A 12,034-nucleotide genomic window follows, 5' to 3' on the forward strand; every position below is an offset into this window, starting at 1 on the left:
TGAAAAGGCTTCGAACTCCAAAAGATTAATTTAAAAAAATATCGAATTTGATGCTCTAATAATTCAAATAAAGATGGAAACCTATTGATCAGTCCAAGATTAAAGATATAAGAACAATAAGAGGTGATAAATTGAGTTTTATTTTTGTTCCGGACCACAAACGAACTGAGCGCGCATCCAAACGAATTTTTATCCACGCATGTCCAACACATGCGCAGAAATGAACATGAGCGCAACAACTGCAATTTATTCCATCGGAGATTGTTTCTAAACTTTCCCAAACTTGGATTTTTCTAGGATATCTTAGGAAAGACAATTATTTCTTTAAAAGAAGCGAAAGACACTAGGTTCCCTTATTACGAATTAAAATAGCCGCTCTGGTATCCCACTTAAAAGAGCATTAACGTATTTAAATAATTAAATAAGTTAATTAACATAATTTAAGTATCTAAACTTAAAAATTAACTTACCGACGTCGAAGTACAAACCATTCTACATTAGCTTCTTATATTCGTGCTGTAAATCTTGGGGCAAACTGCAGAATTCTCATTACAGAATAATGTTATAAACGGACTGATAGCGCCATTAGTAACTCGCGGGTAATTTAAGAAACTTGGGAGAAGAGAAAATTCTTAATATTTCTCTGCGCAGTAAATTTTGCGCCCATTACAACTTGTCTCTAAAGAAGCGCTTCTTTTGCGTATGTACAAGGGTGTGCCGAATAAAACTTTCTTATTTAAACAAAATTTGAGCAGACCGAAAATTATCAGCCACCCTCTGAGCATGCGCTTTGTTTATTTTATTTTTGTGTATCACTTTATACTCAGATTTAGAGAGTTAATTCTTAGATCATTAATATTCTATCCAAGACGTATCTGTTTTCAGATTGATAAACTAAATATATGAATTCAATGTCTTCTTTGAAGCATTGTTTGAGTTCATTCAGTCGGAACAATTCCAAACAGTTCATAGTTCTGAATCTTGCTTTGAGTCAGACTATTTGGATTAGTACCAAGGTAACTGGGACCTTGAGGAATAAATGTATCGTGTTCAAAGATAGCGTGTCAATTTTTTGGAATAAAAACGATACCTACCTCCTCCTTAAAACGAATTGAGGCAGAGGGTCATCAAAAATGGGCATCTTTCGGGGTAGCAAGTGGGGATCTCTTCGCCGATCAGTACTCGGACCTCTCTCTTGTTTCGTATCATCATAATTGACCTAGATGAAGGAATGTAGAAGACGTTGTCAAAGCGGTAAACGATTGGAACCTGCCTTAAAGAATTTAGACCAACTGAGGATGATTAGCGATTTGAACGAAGGAGTGGGACAAGAACCAGAGGACGCAGCTATAAAATCTTAGGGAAAACAGTAGACTAGATTAAGAAGTTTTCTATCGGGCAGCGTGTTATGGAAAAGCTGGAATAATTTTCTGCAAGGGTGGCAACTTATTCAAACTGGTAAAATTCAAGGAGGACAATTTGTTATCGCTTTAGGACAGCATCACCAAGTGCACTTTGTCTTGACAAACGTTTTGATAAAAATTACTTTACTCCTAAGAAGGTTTCTTTCATCCCTTGAATCGTTTTAAAATGAGCAGAGTGGAATATTTCTCTGACATTGTTCTTCAGTTTAATTCCAGCCTAGCGACATGGGTGATTACACTCTCTAGAATCTTTAGACTCCATAGCCGATTGCGGCAATTTTCCCTGACATGTAATAGAGAACTTCAACATTGTTTGTGAGGTTTATGCTTGACTTGTGTTTCAAAACTAAATCCATCTGGAAACATTTAATTTCAACTCGAGTGACTTAAGGGTTCATGAATTAGGACAGCATCATCATCGCGATCTCTCTCCAACAGAGTTGGAGACGGATCCCAATGATGATGCTGTTCATTAAAACCAAAGAAAAGAGAGCTGGAGAGGGATCGCGATGGGGTGGGTGAGAGCCAGATGATTTATAAACCTTTGTTTATATTGTAAATCAACTTGTAAAAATTTGAATGGGTGCTGGGTTCTCCTGGATCTCTCTTTCTTTGTTTTTAATGAAGCATTATTATAATTTATCATATTATCTTTTCATATTTTATTTATTGTGCAAAACTTGTTGCGAAACAAACAATCTTGGAAAGTGGACTACTCATTGCCGCTGTCTAGACTGTCTCTTTTGTATTCAGGCAGACACGATGGAACCGGTTAAAATTCTGTTGCAGATCTGCGCAGGTCTGCGGACCACTGTGTGAACACCGCTGTTCTAGACAGCTCGTAGATTGACATTCGAAGCGCAAGTGTGACCTTATTATCGCATCAAGAAAGTTAAAGGAGAAGATAAGTATCTCAGTACACTCGCGAAGTATAAGAAAAGAAATGAAAGGAAAATCCAAAAGTTAGCACGAACACTCGCACTTGTTACCAGTGTTGTTATTATTATTTTGAAGGATGAATATATTAGTATGATTTTATTTATTGAATAGAAAAAGTAGATGATGAATTGCACGTTTAATTATTACTATTTTATTTTAAATCGCTTTAAAGAAACTGCTTAAGATAATTAGTGGATTCACCTGAGGTTTTTATTTTTCCTTTCAAAATATCAATAAATCGGACGACTTAGAGATAATGGAAAGCAGTGTCAACGCTTTCTATTTGAAAAGGTTGACTAACTTGTGCTGTTCCTGACTCTGTTGGAGAGGGATGGCGTTTGAGGGTGGGGGAGATTGACTGCCACGCATTTCGATAAATTCCAGCAACTGTGCGAAAGATAAAAGATGGTTTCCCCATAACTGTCACAACGAATTTCCATTATACTGTTAACATTCCATTATTCCATTAAATTTTAATTATTTTTGGAGCGATGATAAAGATTGTTGTCAAATCAAAAAGCTTTTGGCCCCCGTACGCAATGATGTCTGGAGAGCGTTAGGTCTAAGAGGTAATTTTTTCTACCAAATAAACAGATAATTGATTTATTTGGTTAAAAGGGATTTGCAAATGAAAATATAATGAGCTACGCTCTCTGGATAAAGTAATAAATATTCCAATATTGTCAAACCACAAGTTTTCTTGACTGCTTTCTCTGCGCATTTTCTTTCCTTCTAAGGAAGTTAATCTTTTATATCTGGGTGTATACGTGAGACTGGCGTGTCATACGTCCGGGTCATTTGCTACCATTTGAATGTTGCTGCAGATGACGCTGTCGTGGCTCAGGATATAAAATGAAGTTCCAACAATTTGTCAAAGTAGAGCACCTCCTCCTCCTTCAAGAAACAGAAATAAGCGTTGCGAGCGCGTGCGGGAGGAATGGGATACAGGTGGAAGATGAGGTAGATCATTACATGTGGTAGTATATCGTTACAAGTATGATAGCTAAGAAACTCTTCTTTCTCTCTTCCTCCCTCTCCCCACCCAGCTGCTAGAATGTGCTGAGGGAAGGATTTTACTGCAGAACCAAACCTATAATGAGTTGTCGTCCTTAGAGCAGGGTTTCTACTCCATTTTATCTCAGGGTTACATTTGTCACCAGAAGCGCTGTTTAGACACTTGTGAAAAAGGAAATGTAATGATCGAAAAAAATTAGTTCTTTCGAAGTTTTTTCCCTTTCAAATCATTTTAATTAAATGAGTTCCATTTTAATTTAGTGCAGAGATCCGTTAGAACGCGTTATCGACCCATGCAATCAGGATGTTTGTGGCTTTTTGAAGATGTTTCAATATGATTCCTTATACAAAATACGTTTACCAGCTTCCACGTTCAGTATCGATTAGAATTCGACTTATAATTGATACAACCGCTAGAATTTCCCTTGCATATTGTGCGCCACCAAAACCGAGTCCGGGTCTGAATCATTCTCTGGCAACCAAATTTTAAATCCCACAGTAGTGTTAACAAACCTGGACTGGTAAGGTAAGCAGCAACCATTACCAATCCACTGCAGGATGGAAACCTCCTCAACGATTCATGTTGAGGGAAATGGACCATAATCTGCCACGCTGATCCAGTGCGTTTTGGCAGATCGACCGTATTTAGTAGATGGGCTTGAACCCCGGTCTACTCAAAGAGCGTGCTATTGCACTCCCACTCCTGACCACTCGGATTCGGAGGCCTTTTGGGCTGGTAGGAGAAAATAAATACCAAAATACTTTGAATAATTCTCTCAGATGGTCTATTATAATTCTCAGAGACCTTTATTGAAGAAACATTAGCATTAGTAGAGGCATTTGATGCAAGAAAGCAAGCTTATGCAGCATCAGCCAAAAAAAAAAACCACTTCCACTTCACCCCTCTGTTCGTTCAAAATACCTGTCCAGCTGAGCCTTAAACTTATTTAGGCTATCAACCTCCACCACAAGGGATGGAAGTCTGTTCCACCAACCAACCACCCGCTGGCTAAAGGCAAATTTCCGCACGTCTATCCTACATCTGTCTTTCCTCAATTTGAATTTATGCCCTCTCAGGTGATTTTTCTGAGCTAGAGGAAGAATCCCATCAGCATTGAGCATGCTTAAACCATTCAAGGCTTTATACACCTCTATCCGATCACCTGGCTGGTGCCTAGTCTCCAGACACTGTAATTTGCAAAACTTAAGCCTTTCTTCGTAAGAGCACCCCTTTGTTCCATTCACTAATCTTGTTGCCCTTCTCTGTACTCGTTCCAGCAGCTCTACATCCTTCTTGAAATGAGGCCTCCAGACCTGTATACAGTACTCTAGGTGTGGCCTGACCATCGCCTTATACAATGGAATAATCACCTCCTTATCCCTGCTGGAAAAATTCCTGTATATCATTGACAATACTCCATGAGCTACTCTTGCAGCCCGTCTGCACTGCTCAGAGAACTTCATATCTGCCTGCACAACCACCCCCAAGTCCCTTTCATTCTCTACCACTGTCAGTGTAGTACCACAGAGTTGATACGTTGCTCTGGGGTTGCTGTTTCCCATGTGTAGTACTTTACATTTGTCAATGTTAAACTTCATTTGCCACCTCTCAGCCCATCTGCTCAACCTTTCCAGATCCTGTTGCAGCAGCATAGTGTCAGTAGTGTCCTTGGCAACCCTGCCAACCTTTGTATCGTCTGCAAACTTGGACATTAAGCCCGATATACCATCATCAATATCATTTATAAATACAGAAAATAATAATGGACCCAACACTGAGCCCTGAGGGACTCCACTAATAACATCAGTCCACGATGAGCAGTGTCCATTGATTACCACTCTCTGTCTTCTCCCCCTCAACCACCCCTTTATCCGTAGCAGCAATTTGCCTTCAATGTCACACTGCTCCAATTTGTGTAGCAGTCTTCCATGTGCAACAGTATCAAAAGCCTTTCTAAGATCCAAGTATATAATATCAAAGTTATTCCCTGCATCCAGTTCTTTTGTGACTGCATCATAGTATCCAATCAAGTTGGTCAGGCAAGACTTCCCCTTAACAAAACTATGCTGTGTCTGAGCTATAACTGAAGTCTTGTCTAAATGATCCTGCAGTGCTTCTTAAACGTATTGCTTCTGCAACATGCGGTGGATCGATTCATAATTTTGAACGAAATTGAAAAATAAAACTGTTGGTGACAAGGCCAACGGTTGCCCCAAGGGTTTTTTGTCGTATTGAAAAGCCTAGTTCTTCAAGTATCTTTTTGATTGTAATTATGGTTAATTACAACCTAAGTTCTCTACGATTAAGGTAACTAAAATTTAATGTCTTGAGAAATGCGGAATTTTTTCTGTCAGATTTGATTATGTTGCACATAATGCAAAAATTATTTGATGTTAGAGTTGGTCAAATGCTATTATAGTTCATTAAAAGTTAGATATTCAGCCAGTAGAACAAGAATGTTATTGAACTAGAAAGTTCACTAGAATAGAAAACCACGATGAACTGAAATGGAGTCGACGGTCCAATAAAAAGGATGCATTTACCATTCTACAAAAGTGAAATGAAATAGGGCAAAAAAAGGCCACTACACAGATGGAGATACCAAATGAACAGATCCTTATAAAGCTTATGATAAAAGTGCGCAGACTTCATTAAACTTTCGCTCATTTACTGGTACAGCACAGATTAGCCTAATTTAGATTTTTGCAGCCTGCTCGTTTCAGAATTAAGTGAAAAATAACAGGACAGACTAATGAAATTCGCTACATTGACAGTGACATACGCTGCCCCTGCACACATCTTGTTTGACGCGCAGATCTCCAACATTTTTCAAGCTTCTTTTCACAGCAGCGTGGCTTCGAAAAAATTCTGGCTATCGTAAAGTGATGTTCGATGGCAACTATCAGATTGCCGTCTGTCACCGAAGGGGATGCACGTGTTCGAATTCGACCTACTCCCCTCTTTCTTCCGTCCACGTTTCACAGTGGGTGGCACCACGATGTGGACGTCATTTTTTAAACTTTTTTTGCGAGGAAAGCGAAATACGGAAACGTAATACGGTTAAAGGAATGTAAAGATTTTGCTTTCTAAACGACCCACTGCCTTTCTGTCAGTCACCAGCTTCCCTGACATTCTTCCTCCCACTTAGAAAAGAACGTCTGGGGGATGGAAGGGAGAAGAAGAGAAAGAAACGGAGAAGAAACCTGCGCTTTTGGCGTTTCGCTTCAACGCAATGTCACGCTCAACTTGGGTTGCAATATCTCAACTCTGGTGTGTCAACAAACCGTCTTGTCTGCCTCCCTTACCCACCGGACCATTTGTCCCCTTTCCCCCCCTCCCCCCAGATCAAAGAAAAAGGCAGCCAAGCCCTAATAAAGTGACGACGCAGTTGCAGGAAATTTGTTTTCGAAGTTAATTGATGCAGACATTTCATTGTATCGCGAAGGCCTTGTGACACACGAAATTTATTGAAAATGACGGTACATAAACGGAAAATGCAAAAATCCGCGCCAGCGCGCGTGCGCACGCATCGCATCGTCTTGCACGCAAAAGTGCAGCTGCTTCCAAAGAGGCTGCTATAACCAGAATTTTCATCCGTTCTACTTTCGACTTGCTCTCTCCGTTCCCCCTCTCTTTCCCTTCCCCCCACTCTTCTATTCTTAGCCAACTGCTTCTCCGAATTTCCATAAACGGCTAATAATCAGAAACTTAGTATTCTCGATCAATCGACGCATCCCTCGGCAGAATTCAATCTCAAAAAAAAATGATAAATAAATAAATAGAATTATATGGAATATATATATATATATATATATATATAATTACTTAATATTAATTATAAGCAGTTAGGTTAATCACGAGAAGTATCGTCTGCTTCTGATACCGTCTGCTACGAACAATGCGCCATGAGTGACAGTTGCCGAAACTAAATCTCACATAATGAAGGTAGCTAATTGACTAATTTACGCAGATGACGTCTGAAGAAACGATTTTAATCACGCTACACGTTCTGCAGCCAACTTCCACCGCGTGCCATATGAAGCCAATCTAATCCGTCCAGCGGACTAATGATTAGGAATGAAACACAATAAATAAATTTTCTGTTTATACTCCGGAATGCCACGTAGGGTCACAGGGTTCTACTAGTTAAAATCAAAATAATTCGGATCGTTTGATTTATTCTTTATAAGCCACGCTATATATACTCTATCCACTACGAAGAGTCTTCACATTTTCTTAAATTCATTACAAGGGGAAATTTTCCATGTATACACAGACCAAAATGGATGACAAAAGGACCGGCAATCTTTGACAGTTTATAGGGTACATATTTCTGTGATAAGTCGTGAACAGGGCATGTCTTCCTAACTGTCTGTTTAGACTGCATGGAAAATTTCAAGTCAGGCTGAATAGTAACACCCTAGCCTTTTTCTCCTTGAACTATTTTTAACTCCTTTCCCTAGATTATATGTGACTTCAGGATTCCTGTACCCTAAACGCATAATCTTACATTTCGTATACTTTACTTTTAACCTTACCCTACATTTAATTTAAATTCAAAAACATTAAACTTCAGTTGCCATTTTTTCTAACGTATATGCAAGCGGTTCAACTCTCTTGGAAGCAACGTGGCCTTGTTCGAATTGTTAACCATCCTTTCCAAGTAAAATCATCGGCAAATTTTGTTGATAAATGATGCTTGATCAGCAAACATCATTCATTAAAATTAAAAATAGGACGTACCTAACACGATCCCTGAGGGACTCCACTTGTTACACTGATCCACCCTGAAGGCTGACCATTTATGACAACTATCTGTCTTCTGTCTTTTAGTCAGCCTGCGATCGACCGTTAGATTTTACTAGTAAAAGCCGAGAATTAGGGTTGAATTTAAAAGTGTCTGCAATTCTGCCCAGACACGATAGGAGGGAGTATATGATGAGAGCCTTGTCGATCAATTCGGCCCTGGAAAGATTGTGCAAGGCTCAAGGGGTAGAATTTTTTTCAGCCTGGACTGTACTTGTTAACAGGAGAGATTGCTTCTACAGGGATGGGATACACTTAAATAGAAAGGGTGCAAGAATATTTGCTGATGCTATCGAGGCAGTGTTAGGTGGGTCGGAAAACTGCTAGTTTGGGGGGATACAAAGACTAATAGTTTAACAGTAACCGCAGGCAGAGGTGAAGGTGATTCTTGCACAACTTCTATTAGAATAAGAAGCGACCTGGAGCGAGGGGTGTTGGGGGTTTCAGGGACGGATGGCAGTCATCCTGGAATAGTTGGGTATATGGGATGTGTTAGGGTAACGAGGAATAGGCATAGGAGCATGTATGCTTGCATGTATACCAATGCTAGAAGTATAGTAAATAAATTTGATGAATTTGAAGTGTTGGTCAAGACATCAAAGGCGGATATTGTTGGGATAGCAGAGACGTGGTGTCACAAAGATATAAGGAATGCAGAACTGGAATTTGGGGAGTACAATGTGTACAGAAAGGATAGACAGGACAGAAAGGGAGGAGGTGTTATGCTGTTAATTAAGAAAAACATAAAATCAAGAGAAGTGCATCCAGTTGATATAGATGGACAGTGCACTGTTGAGTCAGTTTGGTGTGACATAAGCACTGCAAAAGCAAAAATAAGAGTAGGAGTGTGTTATAGGCCTAATGACTCGAATGAGTACAATGAACAATTGTACAGAGAAATAGAGTGGGCCAGTAAATCAGAATGTCTTATAATGGGGGATTTTAACTTCCCAGACATTGACTGGAACTTGTGGGTTGGTCACTCACACACTAGTCAGACTTTTGTGGATTTATTGGATGATTGTTTTCTGCAGCAGCATGTTCGAGAGGCAACCAGAGAAAGTAATACTCTTGATCTGGTTATCAGCAGTGATCATTCGTGTATTAAGAATTTGCAGATAAAGGAACCACTAGGTGGCAGTGATCACAGTGTGCTGAAGTGGGATTTACTCAAAGAGGTAACTACCGTCAGGGGTAAAGGAAAGGGTTTTTGCTTCCGTAAAGGGGAGTACAGTGGTCTCAGACAGTTTTTAAATTCTGTACAGTGGGATCGACTGACGATGTTACAAACAGTAAATTCTAAGTGGGAAGCATTCAAGGAATTAATCGTGGAAGCTACTAGACTTTTCATACCGATGAAGAAATATTGTTCAAGGTTTAGGCCTAAATGGTTATCAAATGAACTAATGAGACTCGTGACAGAGAAGAAAAATGCATGGGATGCATATAAATTATCAGGCGACGCAGAAGCCTGTAGCAGATATAAGCTAGTCTGTAATCAGGTCACAAAGGAGGTTCGGCAGGCAAAGGCGGATTACGAGAAATCTTTGGCAAAAGATGCTAAGAAAAACAGCAAGGATTTCTTTACTTATATAAACTCTAAAAGGAAGGGGCTGAATATGATTGGTCCACTTGACATCGATGGTTCGACTGTTGATGATCCTGCTCAGATAGCAAACAAACTGAATGAGTATTTTGCATCTACATTCACACGTGAGGAATCATTACAGTTTGAAAATGGAAGAAGGTTATCAAATTGTAGCAGTGTGCTTAATGATTTTGTAATAACTGAGAGCAAAGTGGAGGAGAAATTGTTGAAGTTAAACATAAGAAAGGCACCTGGGGCGGATGGGATCTATCCAGTTATATTAAAGGAGGCGGCAAAGCAACTAAGCAAACCCTTAGCCATAATTATGAGAGCATCCTTGGACTCAGGAGAGGTTCCCACGGACTGGAGATGTGCAAATGTATCCCCAATTCACAAAGGAGGTTCGAAGGGTGACACGAATAATTACAGACCAGTTAGTTTAACTTCTGTTCCGGGTAAAATAATGGAGTCACTGGTTAAAGATGCATTGCAGGATCATCTAGACAAGACTGCAGCAATAATTCAGACACAGCATGGGTTTGTTAAGGGAAAGTCTTGTCTGACAAATTTGATTGGTTATTATGATGTGGTCACAAAGGAACTGGATGCAAAAAATAATTTTGATATCATATACTTGGATTTCAGGAAAGCTTTTGACACTGTTGCGCATGGAAGACTACTGTACAAATTGGAGCAGAATGGTATTAAGGGTAAGTTGCTGCAATGGATAAAAGGATGGTTAAGTGGGAGAAGACAGAGGGTGGATCAATGGGTGCTGCTCTTCGTGGACTAATGTTATTAGTGGAGTCCCACAGGGTTCGGTGTTGGGGCCACTGTTGTTTTGTATATTTATCAATGATATTGATGAAGGTATATCAGGCTTAATGTCGAAGTTTGCAGATGACACGAAGGTTGGCAGGGTTGTTAATGACAGTAATGGCAGTGTGCTACTGCAACAGGATCTAGATAATTTGGGCAGATGGGCTAAGAAGTGGCAACTGAAGTTTAACCTTGACAAATGCAAAGTACTGCATATGGGTAGAAGTAACCCCAGAGAAACGTACCAACTGTGTGGTACTACACTTAAGGTGGTAGAAAATGAAAAAGACCTGGGAGTAATTGTGCAGTCAGATATGAAATTTTCTGAGCAATGTAGACAGGCTGCTAGGGCAGGTCATGGGGTTTTGTCAATGATATATAGGAATTTTGCTAGCAGGGAAAAGGAGGTGATTGTCCCTCTGTATAAGGCAATGGTCAGGCCACGTCTTGAGTACTGCGTACAGGTCTGGAGGCCTCATTTTAGGAAGGATGTAGATTTGCTTGAGCGTGTACAGAGAAGAGCAACACGATTGGTGAGGGGAATGAAGGGATCCTCTTACCAAGAGAGGCTTAAGTTCTGCAAATTGCAGTGGCTGGAGACTAGGCACCTGCGCGGTGATCTGATTGAGGTCTATAAGGCCTTTAATGGGTTGAGCACGCTGAATTCTGATGGGATCCTCCCACTTGTTCAGAATACGAACCTACGGGGACATAAGTTCAAATTAAGAAAGGATAGATGTAGAATAGATGTGCGGAAATTTGCCTTTAGCCAGCGGGTTGTTAATTGCTGGAACAAACTTCCATCTGTCGTTGTGGAAGTTGATAGGTTAAATAAATTTAAGGAGGAACTGGACAGGCAATTGGAGGGTATGGTGTGATTTTTTTTTTTTTTTTTTTTTTGGCTGATGCTGCATAAGCTCCTACACTGCTTTCTTGCATCAAGTGCCACTACTACTACTACTACTACTACTAGTAACCCTCAAATTTAGATAGCAAACTTCCATTTGGGCCTTTATTAAACAGCTTCTAATACTATGAAAAGTCTATATATATATATATATATATATATATATATATATATATATATATATATATATATATATATATATATAAGTTGTTAACTGTATCCAACTGTTTAACGGCTACATCACAGAAAATTACCATAATGGTCAGACTTCACCTTCCCTTAATAAATCCATGCTGGGACATATTGACGATGCCATTCTTGTCCAGATGGTCGTAAATGGAGCCATTAACCATAGAGTCAATGATTTCCATGATGATAGATTCCCATGATCTTTATGATTTCCATGATGATAGATTCCCATGATCTTTATGATTTCCATGATGATAGATTCCCATGATCTTTATGATATTCCACGATGACAGACTCCATGATCTTTATGATATTCCACGATGACAGACTCCATGATCTTTATGATA

This window comes from Mastigoproctus giganteus, chromosome 7 (assembly GCF_048544385.1).
Source record: "Mastigoproctus giganteus isolate SK-2022 chromosome 7, ASM4854438v1, whole genome shotgun sequence".
NCBI classification, from domain to species: Eukaryota; Metazoa; Arthropoda; class Arachnida; order Uropygi; family Thelyphonidae; genus Mastigoproctus; species Mastigoproctus giganteus.